The following is an 18,318-nucleotide window of genomic DNA, read 5'->3' on the forward strand; positions in this document are numbered from 1 at the left end:
GTTGTGTTTGTGAGTGGAAGCCTGTGACCAGCAGTGTCCCACAGGGATCAGTGCTGGGAACCTTGCTCTTTGTTCTGTACATTAATGACTTGGATGTAAATGTAGAAGGTACAATTACTATGTTTGTAGATGAGATTTTAGTGTGGAAGTACAAAATGTGTTGGTGCTGGCTTGGAGGGCAAAGGGCCTATGCTGTACTGTTCTTTCTTCTTCGACATGAAAATTGGCAGCACTGTTGACAGTGAAGGGGACGGTCTCAGGCTACAGTCTGAGTACAGCCGGCAGAACAATGGCTCTGATATTTCTGGTAAGTGTGAGATAATGCATTTTAGGAGGTCTAACAAATGAAAGAATTACACAATGAAGGGTAAGTCCTTAGGGAGTACTGAGGAACAAAGAGACCTTGGTATACAAGTCTATAGATCCCAGAAGGAAACAGCTCAGGCAGACAGGCTGCTGAAGAAGGCAAACAGAATGCTGGCCTTTATTACCTGAGCTGTACAATTTAAAAGAAAGGAAGTCTTATTACAATTTTATAGAACATTGATTAGGCCACAGACGGAATACTGTGTGCAGTTCTGGCTGCCACTCTATCAGAAGGATGCGATTGTACTGGAGAAGGGGTAGTGGGTTGGAAAGTCACCGTTATGAGGGAAGACTAGATAGGCTGAGTTTTGTTTCCTTGGAGCATAGGAGGCTGAGGGACAATCTGGCTAAAGAATACCAGATTATCAGAAATGTACAAAGTTAAAAATCACACAACACCAGGTTATAGCCCAACAGATTTAATTGGAAGCACACTACCTTTCGGAGCAACACTCCTTCCTCAGCTGATAGTCACCTGGTGACTATCACCTGATGAAGGAGCGTCTCTCCGAAAGCTAGTGTGCTTCCAATTAAACCTGTTGGGCTATAACCTGGTGTTGTGTGATTTTTAACTTTGTACACCCCAGCCCAACACTGGCATCTCCAAATCATCAGAAATGTAGGCAGAGTAGATTGAGAGACTCTTTCTCCCCGTGACCGATGTGTCTAAGTCCAGAGGGCACAAATTGAAGTTGAGGAGAAAACAGCTTAGAGGAAATGTGAGAAAAATATTTTTACCCAGAAGATGGGTAAAGTTTGGAACGTTCTGCCTGAGAGGGTGATTGAGTACTCTCACAGCATTTAAGCAGCATCGGGACGTGCTTTTAAAAAGCCAAGATATAGTCAGCTATGGGCCAAGTGCAGGTAAATGGGATGAATGTAGTTTGATGTTTGTTGAACATCGTGGACATGGTAGGCCAAAAGGTCTGTTTCTAAGCTGTACGACTATCTCAATAACATCCTAGTAAATCTTTACTGTACCACCTCAAGTTTAACAAAATCCTTCCTGCAGCAGGTTGATGAGAATTGTACACAATCTCCTGAAAGTGGATTCACCAATGTCCTGCACAGCCACCAGATGACCTCCCAACTCCAACAGTCAACATTCTGAACAATGAAGGCAAGCATGCCAAATGCCTTCTTCACCGTCCTGTCTATTTGTGACTTGGACTTGGAGGTGCCAGTGTTGGACTCGGGTGGACAAAGTGAAAAATGACACAATACCAGGCTTTCGTCCAACAGATTTATTTAGAAACACTAGCTTTTGAAGCACTGCACCTTCATCAGGTAGTTGAAGGAACAGTGCCTTGACAGCTAATGCCTCCAAATAAACCTGTTGGAGTACATTCAAGGAAATCTTCACCGGCACACTGAGGTTTCTTCATTCAGCAACCCTCCCTAACGCCCTACCATTAAGTGTGGAATTCATGTCTTGGTTTGCCTTTTCAAAATGTAAACTAAACGACAACTGCCACTCCTCAGCCCACTGACTCACCTGACAAGAGGTATAGTTAGTAAGTATGCAGATGACACCAAAATTGGAGGTGTAATGGACAGCGAAGATGATTACCTCGGATTACAACAGGATCTTGATCAGATGGGCCAATGGGCTGAGAAGTGGCAGATGGAGTTTAATTTAGATAAAGTGAGGTGCTGCATTTTGGGAAAGCAAATCTTAGCAGGACTTATATACTTAATGATAAGGTCCTAGGGAGTGTTGCTGAACAAAGAGACCTTGGAGTGCAGGTTCATAGCTCCTTGAAAGTGGAGTTGCAGGTTGATACGATAGTGAAGAAGGCGTATTGTATGCTTTCCTTTATTGGTCAGTGAATTGATTACAGGAGTTGGCAGGTCATGTTGCAACTGTACAGGACATTGGTTGGGCCATTGTTGGAATATTGCATGTAATTCTGATCTCTACCTATTGGAAAGATATTGTGAAACCTGAAGGGGTTCAGAAAGGATTTACAAGGATGTTGCCAGCGTTGGAGTATTTGAGGTATCGGAAGATGTTGAATAGGCTTCAGGCTGTTTTCGGAAGGGTAAACTAATAGAGTTTGATAAAATCATGAGAGCTATGGATAGGATAAATAGACAACATTTATTCCATGGGGTAGGGGAGTCCAGAGCGAGAGGGCATAGGCTTAGGGTTAGAGGGGAAGATTTAAAAGGGATCTGGAGGGCATGTGTGTATAGAATGAGCTGCCAGAGAAGTTGGTGGAGATTGGTACAGTTACACCATTTAAAAGGAACCTGGATGGATACACGAACAGGAAGGGTTTAGAGGGATATGGGCCATGTGCTGGCAAATGAGACTGGATTAGTTCAGGATATCTGGTTGGCATGGATGAGTCCAGCCGAAGTGTCTGTTTCTGTGCTGTATAAATCTATGACTATGTGGCAGTGAATAATAACATTTATTGGAAATGGGGTGATGTGCATGGAGAGTGATAAAAACATTGTAATTCCTTGGTGGGATTTAACTCTTTGTTTGAAATGGAGCTGAATATGCATCTAATTCAAACAGCTCTGAGACTGTGAAAAGGACGTTCTTTAGTCTGACAATAGTAACAGAGCTGCTGTTTGTTAGAAGAAACTGATCACACTTGGCTTTGCCCCGAGAGAATATATCTTGGTCCTTCAAGTATTTGTCTGGAGGAAGACAGAAGTGACATCTCCTGTAAATCAACATTAAGTTTGACAGTATCATTCATTTAATAATCATTAGGCTGCTTTTCTTTCAAACCGGCAAGTCCAACAGAACTACAGGTCTGATTCTAGTCTTGGCCTGAGCTGCTCTTTGTCTGGTGATTATAATAAAAATATCTATACCAATTCACTGAGAACCAGGTACTAACCAACGCCTCCACAGCTCCACAATAGGGCTACCAATACAAGTGTGTATCTGGATCTGACAGTTACCTGTCAGTTCCAGTGAGATGAATGTGGAAGTACAGCTGTCAACCTGTACCTGTCAATAGAAGCTGTGCAAACGTGTGAGTGCATGTACTTATCAATCTGTCCCTGTCACACTCTGGTAAATATAGTTACATTTTGGCATTGCAGAGACTGACAGGGATGGATTAATAACTACACTCACACATTCACATAGTTATCAATGTATATCTGTCAGTTTATGCTAAATTCATATATCCACACAGAATAAATTTGCAGGGACTGGTTGTTAAATACATTTTATATAAATAAAATCTGTTTCACTGATGGGGATGTGAGAGTTTAGTCATCAATATGTACCTGTCAGTTTCTGCCCTGTGAATGTGTGAGTTTACATACCAATCTGTCCTGAACAGTTTCTACTGTATGTAGACGGTAGTTATCAACCTGAACCTGTCAGTTTCAGCTATGAGAACGCAAGTGTCATTATCAGTATCTACCTGTCAGTTTCTGCTGTATGAATATTAAATGCAGTCATCAAATTGTACCCATCAGTTCTTCTGTGTGAATGTAGATATTGATCTCTATTTGTCTGCTTTAGCTATACCAATGTGTGAATGCAATTATCAAACAGTACCTGTCAGGTTTTGCTATTTGACACCAGAGTGTCTTTGTCAATCTGTTTCTACCACGTCAATTTGAGAGAGTCGATACCAATCTGTCCCTGTCAGTTTCTTCCCTGTCAATATGTGAATACAGTTATTGATCAGTACCCATCAGATTCTGCTGTGAATATGGGTGTATTAATCAAACTGTAGTGGTCAGTTTCAGCGATGTGAATGTGGGAGTACAGTTACCATTCTCTACTGGTCAGTTTCTTCTTTGTCACAGTGAGTGTAACTCAATCTGTACCTTTCAGACTCTGCTGCGTGAATACATAAATATAGTTATCAATCTGCAGCTGTCAGTTTCTACTTGGTGAATATGTTTATATAATTGTCAATCTATCCCTGCTATGTGAACTTGCGAGCTTTGTGAATGTGAGAGTTTAGTTATCAATATTACCCTGTCACGCTCTGTAATTCCAGTGTTTTGAGTGTATTTATTCATCTTTTCCTGTCAGTTTGTGTGACTGTAGTTATCAGCCTTTTCCCTTCAGATTCTGCTATATGAACATAAGACTACAGTTATTCATTTAATTATATCATTGTTATCACATGTCCTGAGATAAAGTATTGTTGTGTGCACCTTACAGGTAAATCATCTCATCCAAAGCCCATCAAGGTAATAGAACAGAATACAGTGTTAAAGCTGCAGAGAAGGTGCAGACCCCACCTTCATTAGCATCACAATTTAGAGGTCCATTCAAAAGTCTAATGATAGCGGAGAAGCAGTTGTTCAACCTATTGGATAGTGTATTCAAACTTTTGTATTTTGTACCTGACAGACCAGTGGAGGAGTGTATAACTGGGGTCGGATGGGTTGTTGGTTGCTTTCCTGAGACAGGGGGAAGTGTAAATTGAGCCTTTAGATGGAAGGCTGCTTTCAGTGATGGACTGGGCTGAGTCACAACTCTCTGTAGTTTCTTGTCGTCTTGGGCAGAACTGAAGCCATACTATGCTGTGACACATCCAAATAGGATGCTTTCTGTGGTACATCTATAAAGACATGCAAGAGTCTTTATGGATATGCTGAATTCCCTTAGCCATCTGAGGAAATCTGCTTGGTGAATGTCATAGAGATGTACAGCGTGGAAACAGACCCTTCAGTCCAACTTGTCCATGCCAACTACATATCCCAACCCAATCTAGTCCCACCTGGCAGCACCCGGCCCATATCCCTCCAAATACTTCCTATTCATATACCCATCTCAATGCCTTTTAAATGCTGCAATTGTACCAGCTTCCACCACTTCCTCCTTGCAGGTCATTCCATACAAGTACCACCCTCTGCATGAAAATGTGCCCCTTAGGTCTCTTTTCCCTCTCACCCTAAATCTATGCCCTCTAATTCTGGACTCTCTCTACCCCAGAGAAAAGACTTTGTCTATTTATCCTTTCCATGCCCCTCATGATTTTATAAACCTCTATCATGTCGCCCCTCACCCTCTGATGCTCCAGGGAAAACAGCCCTAGCCTATGCAACCTCTCCCGATAGCTCAAATCCTCCAAACCTGGCAACATCCTTGTAAATCTTTTCTGAAACCTTTCAAGATTCACAATATCATTCCTACAGGAAGGAGACCGGAATTGCATGCAATATTCCAACAGTGGCCTAACCAATGTCCTGTACAGCTGCAAGATGATCTCCCAACAACTGTACTCAATACTGAATGTGTTTGGGTAATTGTCGATCTAAGTCTGCCAGGTTCTGCTATGTGAATATGAGAATTTATTTTTTAACAGTCCCTGTCAGTTTTTGCTTCATGAATGTTTTTAGTTAAGAACCCTTCCCGGTCAGGCTCTGTTACGTAAATGTGAGTGCATTTATCAAATGTTTGCATGACAGATTTTCTTTTGTGAGCATGTGAATGTGGTTATCAATTTTCTCTGGTAGTTTCTGCTGTGAATATGAAAATGTAGTTATTAATCTCTAAATGAAAACCAAAAGAACTGCAGATGCTGGAAATCAGAAACTAAAAAAATTGCTGGAAAAGTTCAGCAGGTCTGACCGAGTCTGTGGACAGAAATCAGTTAAAATTTCCAGTGTAGTAACCCTTCCTGTGAAGAGATGGTAGCCAGGAAAATATTAGTTTTACTGCAGAAGATAGGGTGTGTTGAAGGGTAAGGGAATAAATGGTGGATGGATATAGAATCCAAAGAGTGGGAAGAGCAGTTGGACCGATAAACTAGTGGATCACAGTCAGACAGGGATGGTAATAGCTATTAATAGAGATTGTTAGTGAGTTGTGGTGTACAATAGAAGACCCTATGACGTGAGAGGTTTTGGGAAATGATACAGGAGAGCTCTAGCTCTAAAGTTGTAGAATTCAATATTGAGTCCAGAAGGCTGTCGACTTCCGAAGCAGAAAATAAGGTGCTGTTCTTCCAGCTTGCACTGAACTTTGCTGGAGCACTGCAGCAAGTCTGAAACAGAGATGTTGGCCAGGGAACAGGGTGGTGTGTTGAAGTGGCACGCTACTAGAAGTTTAGGGACATTTTTTGTGGACAGAATGTAGGTGTTCTGCACAGTGGACACCCAATCCACAAGACCAAATGGTAGCTAGGAAAATGCACACAATCAGTTCTGAGGAGGGGTCACTAGACCTCAAATGTTAAGTCTGATTTCCCTCCATCAATCTGCTAAACCTGTGGATTTTCCAGCAATTTTTGTTCTTAATTTCTACCTGTCAGTTTCTGTGCTGTAAACATGAGTGTCATTATCAAACTGTACATGTCAATGTATGCGATTTGAAACAGGGAGTGTTATTAATCTGTTCCAATAAGTTTTGATGATGAGAATGTAGCTATCAGTGTTCCTCTGAAATGTCCTGCTGTGTGCACATGTGCATGATTGTTCAATCTGTCCCCATTATATTCTGCTCTGGGTATCTCAGGATGGAGTTATGAATCTGTATCTGTCAGCATCTTATTTATAAATGTGCAAATGCATTAAGCAGACTGTAGCTGCCAGTGTTTGCTAAGTGAATGGGTTAGTTTAGTTGTCTATGGGTGTGCACGCGCACGTGTATATTTATGTATCATTCCCTCCCTTTCAGTTTCTGCAGAGTGAATATGTGAGAGCAGCTATCAGTCTACACCTGTCAGTTTCTGTCATGTCCACATGAGTGTTTTGGAATTGATCTATACTTGTCAGTTTCTGCTGTGTGACTGAGAGAGTCAAGTACTCAATCAGTACCAACTACTTTCAACTCTTTTATGTACGAAAGTTGCTTAATTCTCTGGCAGCCAATAATATTCTAAGAGTCCAGTCATCACCAGGAATCTATGGTTGATTGTCAGGAAAACCCATCTGGTTCACTAATGTCCTGTAAGGAAACTGCCATCCTTGTGTCTCCAGACCTGCAGCAATGTGGTTAGGTTTAGATTAGGTTACTTACAGTGTGCAAACAGGCCCTTCGGCCCAACAAGTCCACACTGGCCCACCGAAGCGCAACCCACCCAGACCTATTCCCCTACATTTACCCATTTACCTAACACTACGGGCAATTTAGCATGGCCAATCCACTTGACCAGCACATCTTTGGGCTGTGGGAGGAAACCAGAGCACCCAGAGGAAACCCACGCAGACACAGGGAGAATGTGCAAACTCCACACAGTCAGTCGCCTGAGGCGGGAATTGAACCCGGGTCTCTGGCGCTGTGAGGCAGCAGTGCTAACCACTGTGCCACCCACAAATGGTTGACTCATAACTACCCCCTGAGCAGTTAGGGATGGGCAATAAATACTGGCCTAGCCAGTGATGCCCTCATCCCATGAATGAATTTAGGAAAAAGAATTCTCTGTGACTGAGATTCATTCCGTGATAGTAGTTTTTAAGGGTGTTGTGGTTGGGCCTTAAACTCTTCTGCATTTTGTGATTTATGACAGTCACAGAATTGATACAGCCATTCAGCCCACTGTGTCTGCACTGGGACATTCTGTTGTTCATCTGTTCTCCATACTAATTCCCACTAATTGTTGGGCGTCTGAACTTCATCCACCTACTGCCAGTATCTCAAGGTAAATGCTAATGGGAAATTAGTTCTGCAGTATTCTGCCATTGAATAACTATAGTGCCAGTTTGGTTTTGTATGCAACAACATCAGGTGGAGTGTGAGAATCTCATTCTCATTTATACGTTGAGTAGTATTTGTTTGGTCTGAGTGTTGGATAAACTCGATCAATATTCACTAACACTGTGTGGGAGAGATGAATGTTGGTTCAATGTTTACCTTTGCCATGAATCTGAATGTTATTATTTTCAGACTTTTTTTTTTACATTTTATGTATGTAGGAGTCTTTATCAGTTACTGCTGTAAAATGTAACATCTAACACTAATTGAAGCAATTAATGGTTTGGTGTGTCAATTTACAACTGTCCATATTTGGAAATATCTGAGCCTAAATTTCATTATTTTTTTCCCTTTCACCATTAACTGGCTGAGTGTGAGTGAATTTTCTGTTGTGCTGCCAATCTGTATCACTTTGAAGGAGCGGTACTGGTCTATATAACACTGACATTTTCTGCATATCTCCTTATGTTTCCAGTTCTGCATATCATGATCTGATACACTTTGAGGTAGGTGAATACTTCAACAGCACTGCAGCTGACTGAAGACAATGCTCCTTGTGCAGAAAAGAGAACTGGCCAATTCTATTTTATTTACCAATTTGGACAAGATTTGGTGCAAATCATTAGCAGTATTCTTGTGTTGCTCTCTGGTAGGGCGGGGGAAAACAAAAGGTCTTTTATTTTCCACTATCAGTGAAGAATATTTAAACAGTCAAATTCAATTTAATGAACAATACACTTGTGTTGGTTAAAATAAAGGAGCAGCTTGACAAACCTATCAATTTTAGCTTTTTCTTTCTTTCTGCACTACTGTAAATAGTAGTGATCTGATTCCATTGACTCCTTGGCAAAACTATATCCTGATTCCTTGATTTATTTTTGTAGTTTAATGAAGAGATAGTCAAGATGAATGCAGGGTTCTCCATAGATTTCTTGAAACAAATTTTGAAAGACACACAGAATAAGAATAAAAAAACTTTCTTCCTGGACTGAAAAGACAAACTCTGACAAAATGATGAAATGGAGAATGGCTTTATGATACAGGTGGGGATGACAACTTCTCTGCTGCCATGAAAAATCTACGGAAATGGAATACTCATTGAGTTAACAATTCTAATCCCTTTCAATCAACTGTGTTGTTATAGACTGTTTTTGATCAGTGCAGACTTAATAATTTGAATAGACGTATTCTGTGCTGTTGATCTCTGACTTGAGATCCGAGAGTAGAAATTAGTTTGATGAAATGTTTTCTGCTAGTTGCGGTGTATATGGATGTTCATCACTGTTAGATGTTGTAATGTGTATCTCAGGATGGTGTACGAATTTGCAACTATTGTAAATCAGTCAGTAGCTCTGTATAAGATAGAATAGTGTGCGTGCATGCACAAACACACACATGGGGGTGGGATGGAGGTGGTGGTTGTGGGTGTGTACACACGATGAGCACTCTCTCCACATCAGGCTTTGGCCCAGACATTCATTTGGAATTTACATAGTTTAATTGTTGTGTCTTTTCCAGGACAATGATTTATCGAAAATGTAATTTTGACTTTCTCAGTTACTGAAATTATCAAAGTTTCCTTCTACATCTGCACTCAATATCTTCTTCATATAGCCTTGTTGTAACAATGTAACAGCATGACTTGTTTGTTCACCTTGATTGTAACTTTAAAATTACCTTTACTACACGTGGATTAATGTAATTCCTGAATGTATATTTCATGAGGATACAGTCTATCCCACTTCAGATATTGCAAATGATAATTAGCTATGTATAATGGAATTTGTTGGAACGGTGCTTTTGAGCATTGAGTATTCATACAGTCATAGAGATGTACAGCATGGAAACAGACTCTTCGGTCCAACCCGTCCACTCCGATAGGAGTATAAAGAGAATTTGTAAAAAATATATTTCATCAGTTGTGTCCGATTCTTGGATTGAATGCATATTTCTGGAAATTGAGCTCAATGTGTATCTGACTCAATCCACTCTGACAGAGGAAAGAATGTTGTCCAATCTGACAACTGTAACATACCTGTTAGTTGTTAGAAGCAGATGGTCATACTTGGCTTGTACTGAGGAAATATTACATTATCTTGGTCCATCAAACATTTGCCTGGAGTAAGAAAAGAGAGATATCATCATTTCTGAGTAGAAAGAAATCAACTGATCAACACAACATTCAAGTCATGATCATGATACTTCTGTTTTTAAAAAGAACAAGGTCTGGTTACAAACAACACGGAGCTCCTCCCAGTCTTTTTCTGTTTGCGAAATTCTGAAACAATTTACTCAGATGAAAGAAAACTAACCAACATATGCACAGCTCCAAAAATAGAATAATTACACAGTTCAAAATTCAGCTTCCACAAAAAAAACACTAACTGCTGAAGGAAGAACAACGGGCACTTTTATCACATTTAGATCACTGTCCTTTATTTCCCAACGATTCAAAGTCTATTCGCAACAAACAGCGGGAAACAGAAGCCAAACAATCAATTCCATCAGTTTTTAGGGGATTAAGAACCACAAGAATGTCCCACAGCAGCTTCTTCCCGCTCTGCCTCCCTCAGCAGGCCCACACACAGCCCGAGAAAGGCCTCTCTCTTCCCCCCCAGCCCGCTCACTCCAAGTTCCGGGACCAGTTCCTGCTCCGCTCGGCCTCTTACAAACAGCCCCCGGTTCTCCCTGAACTCACCCCGAATCAATCCCGGTCTCGGAGCCCCCTCTGTGTCCCAGGTTCCCATCCCGATGTGCTGCTGGAAGGAGCCTGCTGTTCCCTCGCTTCCCTGGGCGCTGATCTCTCCATTGCGGTCTGTTTCAAACAAACCTCTTGCACTCACTGAGTAAATGCTCCTCAATGGCAGCGCTGGGGGAAGGCCTCACGCATGCGCTCCTCTACTCGGGAACAATCAGCATTGGAGGAGGGACTGCATCGCGCATGCGCTGCTTTTCCCAACGATTCCTAGAAACAAACATCAATTGATCATTTCCCCAATTCCCTTTTCTCCCAGTCTGAGCAAAGGAACTGGGGCTTTGGAGGAAAGGGCAGAGAAGGTTTCAAGCTGGGCCATTGTCCCTTTATGAAGCTCATTCCCAGGTTATGCTAATAACTCCTCCCTCCCGCTCTCTCACAATCTGATCAGGGAGCGGAGAAACTGGCAGCCACTCGGCCCACCCCCTGTGCTCCCCCATTCAATAACATCACATTAACTGTGGTAATCCTGCTGACCCTCATCCACAAATATTAAGACCTTTAAGTAAGTGACATAAGTGGAAAATAGTAACACAAATGAAATAAGTGGAACACTCTTACTAAGGCAGAATATAACTGTTGCGGAGTGTCAGTCCTCTTTCTGGTTCAGGAGGCGTGTGTGCAAGAATGTCTCTAGGCCTCGATTTAGTGTATTGTGGACAACAGATGTTAGTGTCAGGTATGTTGCAGACAGAAGCTTTGTCATGTATGGTATGCCACAATGAGAGACCCCAGGTGTTTTTGTTTATTCACTCTGGGGACGTGCATGTTGCTGGCTGAGCTTCACCTTTATTCCCCTTTGAGCAGGCGGTGGTGAGCCACCTTCTGGAACAGCTGTTGTCCATGTGCTGCCCACAATGACATGAACAGGGAATTCCAGGGTCTTGATCAAGCAACAGTGAAGGAAAGGGGATGTATTTCCAAGTGATTATAGTGTGTGGCTTAGAGAGAAACTTTCCCTCTATTAAGCTGATGTTTGCCTATATCAGCTGCATTTGACTTTTCAGATGGAGGTTGCCCTGAGTTTGGAAGGTGTTACAATTTACAAGTTATTACTTTTGTAATTTTAACAAAAATTTAGGGTTCTGTGAGATAATATTTGATCCCAAGAATAGGCATACAAATTGGAAAAAAAAATAAACAGACAAACATAAAGCCTGGGGACAATTTAGAATTCAGGGAAGAGGAGATGACCTGGGGTTTGCAGTGAGAGAAAAACTCACTGAGATCTTTGTAGAGAGAGGAGGAGAACTTCTTCAAGGTAGCATCCTTACAAGAGGTTTCACCGTAAGCTTAGAATCAACTTCGTGGGCTTCACCAGTTTCCACATTTCCCCTCCCCACACCTTACACAGTTTCAACCTGCCAGCTCAGCAGCATCGTCATGAACTGTCCTACCTGCCAATCTTCCTTCACATCTATCCCTTCCACCCTCCTCTCTGACTTATTACCTTCATCTCCACTTCCATCCACCTATTACACTCTTAGCTACCTTCTTCCCAGCCCCACTACACTCTCATTTATCTCTCCACCCTGGAGGATCCCAGCCTCATTCCTGATGAAAGGGTTTTGCCCGAAACGTCGATTTTCCTGCTCCCTAGATGCTGCCTGACCTGCTGTGCTTTTCCAGCACCACTTTAATGTTGACTCTGATCTTCACCATCTGCAGTCCTCACATTTGCCATAATTTAGAATTCAGCAAGTGATGAGATAAAGGGCATTGATCAAGAAAGAGAGAATGAGGACTGGAGTAAACTTGCAGATGTTTTGAAAAAGAAACTAACTGGTAAATTATTGATAAATGTGTAAAGGGAAAATGGAAGAATACATGGGTTGGTTAACACAAAGACAGGTCTCTTACGATCAAAAACAGACAGTCTATATTGGGGAGCAAAAATGGCTATCCATCCAAATATCTAACTGTTGTTCTCTGATCACAAAGGACAACACAGATGATACACAAGGAACGTTGTGAAACACAGAGTTCAGTGAGAGGGAAAAACTGAAACAAATCAGTATTATTTGGAAAATTATATTGGGACAATGGATAGATTGAAGCTGGGAAACAGCAGGGCCTGATCATCCACATCCCAGAGTACTTAACATAGTGGTCACAGAAATAGTGAATGGTCATGTTCCAAGATTCCATAGACATTGTAATATTTTCAACAGATTGAGTTAGCTAATGTAACCAATCTATTTGAAAAGCAAGTTAGAGATAATCTGGGAATTATAGGCCACTCAGCCTGCAGGAAAAAAATTACTTGCAGAGTATCTGCGGGACAAAAACGATTGGGACCAAACAAAGTCAGCATGGATTCGACATGCCTGTTCCTGTGTCATAATGTTCTATGTTCTCAGCTTGGCAAATCTGCTGGAGTAGAGGTGATAAGCAGATGGCATCATTCGGATGTTTCTTTTGACAAAATCTCACATAAAACAAAATAAAGAACATGGTGTTGAGATGGATTTAAAAAACTGGTTGGCTGAAAGAAAACACGTAGAGGGAATAAATGGATCATTTTTTCGATGGCAGGCAGTGACTAGGAGTCATGGCAAGAATCATGATTAGAATCCTACTGTTCACAATGTAAGGTTTTTAGTAAGGACAGTCAGAGTTGATAAAAACGAAATTGGAAAAGCACAGCATCAGAGGAGCAGCAAAGTCAATGTTTTATTTGCAAGTACAAATAAATCATATGTTAGACATAGACAGCTGGGGTGAAAAGCATCTCTTGAACATTATGCAAATAGTAAGGGCATTCTTGAGAGGGAGATTAGGAAATCAAACAGGGGATACCAAAGAAGGCGTGGCATGGTGGCAAGCACTGCTGCCTCACAGCACCAGAGACTCGGGTTCAATTCCCGCCTCAGGTGACTCTCTGTGGAGTTTGCACATTCTCCCCGTGTATAAGTGTTTGCTCTGGGTGCTCTGGCTTCCTCCCACACTCCAAAATTGTGCAGGTGAGGTGAATTGGCCGTGCAAAATTGCCCATAGTGTTAGGTCAAGGGGTAAATATGGGGGAATGGGTCTGGGTGGGTTGCACTTCAGCGGGTCGGTGTAGACTTGTTGGGCCAAAGGGCCTGTTTCAACAATGTGGGTAATCTAATCCAAAGACAGTCTTGGCAGATAAGGTTAAGCATAATTCAATGAGATTCTACAAGATCGTTCAAAGCAAGTTAACAATGAGGGAGAGAAAGAGAGTAGGGCACCTTAAAGATCAAACATGTAGTTGTTGTTGTCGGAGACCCCCCCCCCCCCCCGAAACGGAATGCAACCTCAGCAGGCAGGCAGAACTCAGGCAGGTGGAGGTTTATTCATGCAAAACCCATTTAAAGCAGGGACAAAAGATCCTCTCCAGAGACCAGCCCTGAAGGGGAGATCATGACACACTCTGAATTTGTAACATAAAGCCGTAATTTTATAAATTTGCTGATGACAATTGCATACAACTTGATCACTTTGATCCTCCCTCATACTTCGTAAACCCAATCCTATAAGACACTGAATCAATGACAGTCATTCCTTTAACAGGCCTCAGCTTCCCATGACCTCATGGCATTGAAAAGACACTATAATTATGCATCCTTGCCATCTTTCTATGCATCCTCTTCATTCACATTCCAAAGTTAATTGCTGGACTCCTTCAGGCCTCTCAGACTGGCTTTATCTGTGAGTCAGTTTGAATTCTGTTATTCATTGTATCTCATGTGCTTTCTTTATGAAATTCTGTTTTTCCTCTTATATTTCCCATTGTCCTAATTATGTGTGTTAAAAAATACCAAAGACATTTAGTTTTAACTTGTTACTATAAGATTTCTAAGAATGTTTTCTGTTCTGGTTAGTTAGGCTTAGGTCGGTTTTCAAAGACTTCCAGCATAGATACATAGAACCAAAACATTTATGCCAATGTGTGAAAGTTAGTAAGTTTTCAGAAGTACCCTGATTTTCCCTGGACAAAATAGATTACTCACAGCCATTCATGACAATGTACTAAGGGTAGACATTTGTCAGCTATTTTGTGGGAGCAGACATGGGTCATTTTGTTACCCGCAGATCCAATTCACCTATGCAGTTCTGTTTGAATTTCAGAAGACATGAAGCAGAAAATGAATTTTCATATCAGTTTTTACTGGGAAGCAGGCAAACTCAGGAAAATGAATGTTGATGTTTTGAAAATAGTTCACATTACATAAGAGGAAATGCTGGATAATCTCAGAGACCTGATTGAATGTATCCCAGGACATTGTGGGAAATGAAGGAGGATATTGTGGTGCCCCGTGCAGAAATATTTTTATCATCTGTAACTATGGTGTGGTGCTGGATGATCAGATATTGGGGAATATTTCGCCGTTATTTTAAAAAGGGATGTAAGGAGAAGCCTAGGAAGTATAGATCTGTGAGTCTGACTTGTGTGATGGGTACATTGTTGAAGGTGATTCTGAAAGATAGGATTCAAACGTACGGTTTGGGGAGGAGTGTTAGGAGAGGGCAAGGAATAATTAGGAATTGTCAGGATTGTTTTGTAGAAGGAAATTATTTTTCCCAAAGTTGATTGAGATTGTTCAGGGAGTATCCAAGAAGAATGAGGGCACATTGGTAAACATTATTGACTTGAAGTTTGGTAAAGTCTTTTACAAGTTTCTGCATGGTAGACTAAATAACAAGGTTAGATTACATGGGATTCAGGTTGAGCGTGCCAATTGAATATAAAATTGATATAACAGCAGGAGATGGAGAGGAGGTGGACAGTTGCTTATTAGACTGGATACAAGTTACCAATGATGTTCCACCCCATTCGGTGCTGGGTCCACTTTTGTTTTTTTTTAATGTAAATGATTTAGATGAGAATGCAGAAGACATGGTTAATAATTTTGCAGATGTCATCAAAATTGGTGGCATAGTGGACAGTGAAGGCTATCTCAGATTAGAAACAAATCTTGATTAAATCAGTCAATGGCATGAGGAATGGTAGATGGAGTTATTGAGGCAATGCATATTTACAAAACAAACAAGGATAGAACTTATACAATTACAAGTAGGGCCTTGGGTAGTGCTGTTGAACAGAGAGACCTAGTTGGCCAGTGCATATTTTTGAAGTTTGCTTTACATGTAGATAATGTGGTGAAGAAAACATCTAGTGTGCTTGCCTTCATTGCTCAGACCTTTGAACACAGGAGTTGGAAGGTTGTATTGAGGTTGCATAGGATGGTGATGAATCCTCTTCTGGATTACCGTATCAAGTTTTGGTCACCCTGTTATCAAAAGTATACTATTAAGCTGGAAAGGGTTCAGAAAAGATTTACTAGGATATTGATGGGAATGGAAGATTCCATTATAAGAATAGGCTAGAACTTCTGTTCTTTGGAGCCTAAGATCTTGATGGGTGATAGAGTTTTGACAATCATAAGAGTTAAAGGTAAGGGGAATGGTAGGTATCTTTTTCTATGGTAGGAGACTGCAAGACTATGAGACACATTTTTAAAGGTAAAAGGAAAAAGATTTTAAAAGTAAGTTTTTAAAATAAAAACAGCATAGATTGTGTGGAATTATCTTTGAAACGGGGTGATGAATATGGACACAGTCACAATGTTGAAAAGACATTTGGATAAGTATATCATTGTTAAGATTTTGGAGGGTTATGGGCCAAAAACAGGCAGGTGTGACTTGTCTATCTTGAGATTATATTGGGTATGGACTGGTTGGACAGGAGGATCTGTGCTATTTGACTGACCCTTGCAGTGAGGCTAGTGTTCTGGTTTGATCTCAGTTCATTTTGAAAGCTTCCAAACAATAGCAGAAAGTCTCATTCAGAGTACTGTGCAATCAAACGACACTCTTGTGTTTGGAAATGTTACTCTAAAATGAATCTATCCATGGAGTTCAAAGATAGGGCACTTCTGTTCGGCGGAGGTGGGTATTGCAGATGCTGGAGATTAGAGTGGTGCTCGGAAAGTACAGCAGTTCAGGCAGCATCCGAGAAGCAGGAAAATCGATGTTTCAGGCAAAAGCCTTTCCTGCTGCGCTTTTCACGCTCCTTGTGCTACGGCTCAAACGGTGAACGACCATGAGAAAAGGTTTCCTTTCAGATCACACACACAGTGACAGTGCAGTATCGAATAAGGCAGGGACCGACATTGATATCAATTAAATGAAGGTAATTCACTCAGACAGACGGGAGTGTTTAACTCCTTCCACAGATGCTGTGAGTGGCTCCTAAAAGAACCTTTGGTTTGTCAAATTCAAGAACAGTTTCTTCACTTTTTAGTGGCTCCCGTAGCAGCGGTTTTCTTGGGCAGCAGCACGGCCTGGATATTAGGCAGCACCCCGCCCTGAGCGATGGTCACCCCTCCCAGCAGCTTGTTGAGCTCCTCGTCGTTGCGCACGGCCAGCTGCAGGTGCCTGGGGATGATGCGGGTCTTCTTGTTGTCCCGGGCCGCGTTGCCGGCCAGCTCCAGGATTTCAAAATCAGATACTCCAGCACCGCAGCCAGATAGACCGGCGCTCCGGCACCCACACGTTTAGCATAGTTACCCTTTCTCAGGAGCCTGTGAACACGGCCCACCGGGAACTACAGGCCAGCCGGGGACGATCCAACTTCGCCTTGGAAAGAGATTTCCCACTGTACTTTCCCCCTCTTCCACACATAGCCACAAACACTTTCGAAGAGAATACTGCACTCCGCCTCTTATACTGTCGGGAGGAATGGTGGGGTGACTATTTCCGATTGGTCCCATTGTTCAGCCCCGCCTAATGTTGTTTCAATCCCCAATCAGATCACAGTTTCATTTCCCAATCGGTGAGGGTCCGGGGAGGGGGGCGGAAAATACCGGCGCCAAATCATCAACCGCTTTCTTTCCAATTTGAAAAGCCCGCCAATTTCCAAACAAAGGAGTAAGTTTTACATGAAAAATGAAGTACAAAAAGTGAGGAAGTTTAAAAAAAACATTAATACAATTGTTAATTTACTTTTAATTTACAAATGTGTACTTCACACCGTCTTAGTCTCCCTCATTTGCCGACCTCTACCTGACCATTTCTGATTTTGAAAGTGGGTTATTTTCTAAACCTTGAGAAGAAGCTGAAACAAAACAGGCCAAACACTGCAATCTGCAACCGGTCTTTTCACTTCACATTTCTTTAGCACACTAACATGCTGAGAACGCGGCCCACAACGTTCTTCCGGCTCAGGATCAATGGAGAACACTGATTTTAAGACGATCTTTTACAGACGTCCTCGATTGTCGCTCTCGATCAGATTCAGCAAAAGCTCCACATTTCAGTCCGGTAACAGTGTTCTCTCGGTTCACTTTGAAAGTCTCTCTCTGAGAACAGGAAGTGAGACTGAAGGATATGGGCACTTACTTTTTGTCTGCCACGGGTGAATATACAAGATGAAAGATGACTCACTGGCACTTAATCCGCTTTCTCCACCCCAACCCCCATTAATCCGCAAAGTACTTGTAAAAACAAATGCATATCGCACTGAAATTAAAATTACCTCGTCAAGAATTATTGTACAAAACAAAACAAAACAAAACAAAACAATCAAATCGTAAAGAATTAG

At 41.7% G+C, this 18,318-nt stretch overlaps 1 long non-coding RNA gene and 1 pseudogene across 1 annotated transcript; both read right to left on the minus strand.

Annotated features, from left to right (window-relative positions):
* Positions 1–920: 920 nt before the first annotated feature.
* Positions 921–10,864, minus strand: LOC132837251 (uncharacterized). Its single transcript, XR_009647468.1, has 3 exons — positions 10,695–10,864; positions 10,032–10,112; positions 921–3,044 (listed from the first exon to the last, which is right to left on the minus strand). It is a non-coding gene; the product is annotated as an uncharacterized LOC132837251 (long non-coding RNA).
* Positions 10,865–16,649: 5,785 nt separating this feature from the next.
* Positions 16,650–18,230, minus strand: LOC132837307 (histone H2A, sperm-like; annotated as a pseudogene).
* Positions 18,231–18,318: the final 88 nt, after the last annotated feature.

The sequence above is a fragment of the Hemiscyllium ocellatum genome, chromosome 49 (genome assembly GCF_020745735.1).
Source record: "Hemiscyllium ocellatum isolate sHemOce1 chromosome 49, sHemOce1.pat.X.cur, whole genome shotgun sequence".
Taxonomy (NCBI): Eukaryota; Metazoa; Chordata; class Chondrichthyes; order Orectolobiformes; family Hemiscylliidae; genus Hemiscyllium; species Hemiscyllium ocellatum.